The 6,000-nt window shown below is 46.5% G+C and overlaps 1 protein-coding gene across 1 annotated transcript in view; it reads left to right on the top strand.

Annotated features, from left to right (window-relative positions):
* The first annotated feature begins 1,628 nt into the window (after nt 1-1,628).
* Adipor2 (adiponectin receptor 2) overlaps nt 1,629-6,000 on the top strand; it is a 46,878-nt gene continuing 42,506 nt past the window's right edge. Inside the window, exon 1 of the mRNA XM_036181796.1 lies at nt 1,629-1,803. The gene's annotated coding sequence lies outside the window, so the exon portion shown is untranslated. The remainder of the gene's footprint in view (nt 1,804-6,000) is intronic.

Genomic DNA, 6,000 nt, shown 5'->3' with positions numbered 1-6,000 from the left:
GTGGAGTTCTCTTAAAAATCTGTTTCAGCACTAGGTGGATTGTTCCTAGAGGGAAGTTCTTTGGTCAAAGTACAGTTTTTAAAAGAAAGAGCTGCAGGGAAGAGTTGACAGGGGTTTTGTTTTCTTTTGTTGAGGCAGGGTTTTATTCCAGTCCTGGCTAACTTGGAACTCATCCTGTGGCCCAGGGTTGGCCTTGAACTCACTGCAGTCATCCTACATCACTTCCCAAGTGCTGGGAATTAAGGTATGAGCCCCACACCTGGCAAGATGTGAGATCTTGAAAGGCTTTTTTTTTTTTTTTTTTTCTATTGTAAGTCTGTCATTCTTAGGGGACATCTTATATTAAGCCTGAAAAATCTTTTCATCTTTCCCCTATTTAAACTGGTATTGTGGACCTTTTATTCCCCTCTGAAGTTGGTGATGGAATCCAGGCCTTTGGAGTGCTAGGTAAGTGCTCTACCATTGAGCTATATCTAGAGGTATGGGTCAATATGTAATTCTCAAATGCCTGCATTCGGTTTCTGATGTGTTCTGGAAAGGCACAATTGTCTTTCTTAATCTTGGTCTCCCCAAACCTTTGTGTCTTTTTGTTGTTGTTGTTGAGACAGGGTCTTATTCTATAAAGCCAAGTCTGGCCTGGAACTTGTGCTGTAGATCACGCTGACCTGGAACACGCAAGATCCTCCTGCTTCAATCTGTCTAGCGACTTTCTGGTTTGAAGAGTTGTCCACGGCTGTTTCGCCCATCCCCCATCATTAGACTTCAGCTTCTTGGGTATGAGTCCTATTGTAGTCCAACGGCAAGGACAATAGGCTGCCAGCCTAGGCTTCGTCTAAAGTCTAAACTAAAGCTTCTGAGTTTACTTTAATGGGTATTAAGTTTTGACCTAAAGAGTGTGAAAGATAAATTCATCTTACAATTGAACAGGAAGAAACCATTTTTCTCTGCAAACCAGCTCCTACATTTCCTTGTTCTGGTTCTTACTAAGGCAGATTTCAAAAGGAAAGCTCACTCCGTCGCAAATCACTCCTTCTGTGTAAACAGACACAATACTTAAGTTGTTTGTAATCGACCATTACTTTAAGACCATCTAAAATAATTTGAATTACACATTTTAAGGGTTCGTAATATCTTTTAGAAGTAGTAGGGCATATTCATCATACGTTAATACAGTAATAAAAGCAAGCCCTACTGTTTGAGGAAGAGTTGACTAACGCTTTCGGAATTCCGAAACCTTCACAAGACGACGCCTAGCATTATGTTGGCCGCTGACACAAACACTCACTCCGGCCCGAATCTTTAAACTCTGGCTCGCACCCAAGGACATCGAGGGAAGCATCCCCCGCCGTGGCGGCCCACTCCTCTTCTGATCTCTTCGGGAAACGTCTAGGAAGCTGGGTGAGTTCGGCTAGGGGCATTCTGCCCGCACTGTTTACATTGTGTTCCCTGCCGAACCACAACTCCCAAGATGCACCGTGGTTCGAAAGCCACCGGAGGGGAGGCTTCCGGTTTAGACCAGCACGGCTGCGCACGGGGTGTGGTCTTACTGGCTCGACCCGCCTCGTGCGATGCGCGTCACGGCGACGCGCGGGCGCGGGGGCGGGGAGACGCGGCGGCGGCGGCGGCGGCGGCGGTCGCGGCGGCGCGAGCACAGTCCCGACGCGGTACCGCGGTGGCGGCGGCGGTGGCGGCGGCGGTGGCGGCTCCAGCGAGCGGCCCCCTCCCTCCGCGCCCCCTCTCCCCTCCCCGAGGCGCTGCTTTCCACGGCGCCCGAGCCGCGCGGCTAGGCGGCGGCCAACTCGGGTGAGGGGCTGTGGCGCGAGCGGGGCTTCCCGGGCTCAGCAGATCGCCGGGGTCGGAGGGAGGTGAGGGCTGAGGGACAGGTGTCCCCGGCGCGGGCCGGGAGCGCGCGCCTGGCCGGCTCTGAGCTTGGCCGGAACTCTGACCGGCGGCCGCGCGCCTGCTGCGGGGGCCCGAGCGGCGGCCGGGCCGGGGTGGGGTGGGGAGGGGGCTGGGGCCGCGCTCCCTCCGGGCAGCCGCCGTCGCGGGCGCCCGCTGCCCTTTGCCCACCCCCGGGCGGAGGGTCCGGAGCCCCGGGCTCCGATCCTCTTCGCCTTCGGAGCCGGTGCGCCCGTGCCGGCCCACGCCGAGAACCCTCCCGCCCCAAGTCTAGTTGGGGGTCTCCTGCCACTTCTAGGGGTTTCTCTGGCCGGGGTTGCTTCGGGTGGGCTGTGCTCCGCGCTGTTTTTCCAGCCGCTGGGAGGGGAAGGGTGCCCGCACTTCTCCTTCGGTGGCGCTTCTGGAAGCCACTGCCGGATAGTTCTTGGGCCCAGTTCTCAGCCTCTTCTCTGCCGGTGTTAGCTTGTCAGGGAATTGCTGCTAACGGTTATAAAATAAGTTTTGAAGGGTCGGGACAGAGCGTTGGGTTAGGCAGTTGATGCATTTCTTCTGGATTTTTTTTGGGGGGGGGGCTTGAATTAAACGTTTGCTTTTGGAGTTTGCAAACTTCTTGAGAGGGTTGGGCAGTGAATTTTTGGTAGAAATGTTACATGTCCAACTGGGATTTGGTAGGTACAGTGCTTCACTGGAGGTTTTAATATTTTGGTAGAATATTTTAGTTTTGTTTCTTTTTTTTTAAACCCCAAATGTTTCGCTTCAAAAAATACTTTAAAAATTAAAGTTAACAGTTTATTATATGTGCCCATGATGTGTGTGTGTGTGTGTGGGGGGGCGCATGTCTTCATGGCACACCAGAGGTCAGAGGACAACTGTAGAGTTGGTTCTGGTCTACGTTTATGTGGGTTCTGGGAATCAAACTCAGGTAGCCAGGCCTTAAAAATTTGGGTGGCAAGGTTCCGTACTCGCTTAGCCATCTTTCATTCTTGTGTTACTGTTTTCCTAAAGCAGACTGCCCATCCCTACTCCCCAAGAAACAAGTTAAAAAACTGTGAAGTCTTTTATTATACTTAAAATTCTTTTGGTCATAAAACTGTTTCCAATTAAATGGGTTTTTTTTGGGGGGGGGCAGGGAGTTGGGGGAGACATGGGACGGGACTGACAGGATCTTACTCTGTAGCCCAAACATTTGCCTCAAACTAACAAGAATCCTAATGAAAAAGTTAAAAAGAACTCCTTCAACTTAGCTATTTATTGTTGTTTTTTGGGGGGGAGACAAGCTGTATCTGTGTAGCTCAGGCAAGACTTAAATTCTTAATCTTGCCCCTGACTCCAGAGTCCTGGTATTATGACAAATTCTCTACTCAAAGCTTTTTTTTTTCTTCTGAAACATGGTTTCCTTGAAACTCACTATGTAGATCAGGCTGGCCTTCAACTCAGAGATCTACCTGCTTCTCTCTCCCAAGTGTCGAGATTAAAGGTGTGCTGCACCACCACCACCACCACCACTCAAAAAAAAAAAAAATAGAGCTCAAAGCCTTAATATTTAAAGGGGGGGGGGTTTATAAATTTGTCGGTTTTAAAGTTTCAAGTGTCTTTTTACCAGAGGTCACCTTACGATCTTGTCACACATCCAGCTCACTTCTACACTGCTTGTAGAATGTAACAGTGCTGATTGTGAGTGAACTGTAAACTAAAATTGTTTCAGCAGCAAGGACTGCACGTAGGCTCTAGCAGATGGGTGGTGAAGTATAAAATTTGAGAAATTCAAATTAAATATGAAAGATTATCTTCCCAGGGTCTATCTGTAACTGGTTACCCACCAGTTTATGTTTCAGGCCTTGGGCTACCCAGCAGATTTTATCTTCTGGATGCGAGTAAGGTTTCCAGAGCTTAAAGAGTTGGTGTTTTTCCATCCTTGTGTTAATTGTTTAAGCTTAAAAACGAAGCGATTTTTTTTTTCCCCATGAGTAGTATCAGTTCATGTAGTGCACTTAGTATAAGTCATGTTTCGTTTTCAAAAAGAATGCTTTCATTTCCTTTATTTCAGAGGTTGACAGACTTTACAGCCTCTGGGTCAAGTCCTTCCTGCTGCCTCTTGTAAATATGGTTTTACTGGGATATAGGCACATGCAATTGTTTAGGTATTATCTGTGCTTGCTGTTGGGGTACAAAGTTGGGTTGTTTCATAGTTGTTATAGAGACTTATGAACTCTAAAGTCTAAAATTTTTATTATCTAGTCCTGAAGAGAGAGAAAAAGGTCAATGTGTGGTAGGTGTCTACTGGCTGTGTTTATACATTCCTGTAATCCTGGTACTTGGGAGGCCAGGGCAGGCCACTGAGTTTGAGACCAGAGTGGGAGAAGTGTTGTGAGGGAAAAGCATATTCTGGTGATTATTTTTATGTAAGTGGCTCATGTTAAATGTTGATTTGTATTTTACTTAAAAGGTTTATTTGTGTGTGTGTGTCTTTGAGTGTTTGTGCATGTGTGAGTACAGGTGTCCATGGAGTCTAGAAGAAGCCATTAACTCCCCTAGAGCTGGAGTTAAATATGGGTTCTAGGAGCTGAACTTGGGTCTTCTCTGAGCCATCGTTCTAGCCCTATTCTACTGGCTTTGAACTCTCTTCGGTCCCAGGGATAATAGGGCCACTAGGAACTCTGGTGGTCAGAGCCTTTATTTCCTGAGCCATCTCACTAGCCCAGGTTTTTTTCATTTTTCTTTTTAAATGATATTAAATGATATCAATCATTAAATGATATTTTTTTTCTTTTTAAGTGATATTAGCATAGATATTGCTAAAAGTAACTGTTGAGCTAAAGGATGGCTCCGTGGCTAAGATTACTTCCTGTATTAGCATGAAGACTTGAGTTTGGATCCTAGAACCCATGTAAAAGCCTAGCTGCAAATGGGCCTTAACTCCAGTACTGTAGGGGTAAAGAGGAGGTTTGCTGGGGTTGCTGGCAGCTAGCCTGACTCCAGGTTCAGTGAGAGACAGTGTCTCTGAGGAATAAAGTGAAGAGTGATCAGATGCCTAACATCCTCCATGGTCTGCATGGGCAAGAATTCCTTCTCTCCCCTGACAAGTGGGGCATGTGTGCAGACACAGTTCTTCATTTCTATTTTAGTCTATTTCCCTTTGGGCTTTCTTGGATGGCCAGTTACTTTCCTTGTTTTGTGCTCTGAAGCTTTTTCTGAAAGTACGACAGCGTTGGCTCTCTCCTTGTTCATGTTTGGCTTCTTGGGGATTTCTTGCTGCATCTTCCTGAACGAGTAGTCTTTCACAACCCGCTCACCCTTGATGTCCTCACAAAAATGGTGCTTCCCTGTCGCCAGTGCTCCCCTCCGTTTTCTCAGCCTTTAGAACTTGGAATCCAGTCTTTAGCATGTAGCTCTCCATATTTTTGCATCTTTGGTTTTATGTAGACTTCTGTGGGCTTGCCTAAAACTTCTAAGGCACACATTTGAAGATTTAGAAGAAGTATATCAAAATAATAGCACATATCATCACTTTGGAGGTGTGTGTCTGTAGGGGAATGGTTGGAAGAGAGGTGGGTATATGTGGACTGCAGTCACCATTACTTTTTAAAAATCTTTGTTTTATGTTAGGCTAAGTCTTGAGCAAGTCTTTCAGACCTGGCTAGAAAACATTGGGTTGTTAGTTTTTTTGTTTTTGTTTTTGTTTTTTTAAAATGTGTAAGAAAATAAAAACAACACAAAAAATAAATGTGTGTGGTGGGTATGAATTATTGTTTAGGGAGCATGCATGCCATGACACACATTTCAAGTCAGAAGACAACTTTGAGATCCAGTCTCTTCTATTTTTATGTGGGTTCCAGGAATCAAACTCAGGTCATCAGAATGCTCACCAAGGAAATGCCTCTATAACTGCTGAGCTGGCCTATTATCATTTAAAAAAAAAAAAAACAACATTGATTGCTACTGTTAGGATTGTCCCCGTCCGTCCCCCCCCCCACTTTTTTTTTTCCTGAGAAAGTCTGGCCATATAGCCCAGTCTGGCCTTTGGACTCTTGATCATCTTGCTTGGCCCTCCTGAATGCTTAGATCATAGGTGTGGGGCACTGTGTCCGGGTGACAGAATTC

Source organism: Onychomys torridus, chromosome 3 (genome assembly GCF_903995425.1).
Source record: "Onychomys torridus chromosome 3, mOncTor1.1, whole genome shotgun sequence".
Taxonomy (NCBI): domain Eukaryota; kingdom Metazoa; phylum Chordata; class Mammalia; order Rodentia; family Cricetidae; genus Onychomys; species Onychomys torridus.
This window is presented reverse-complemented; position numbering and strand designations above follow the sequence as displayed.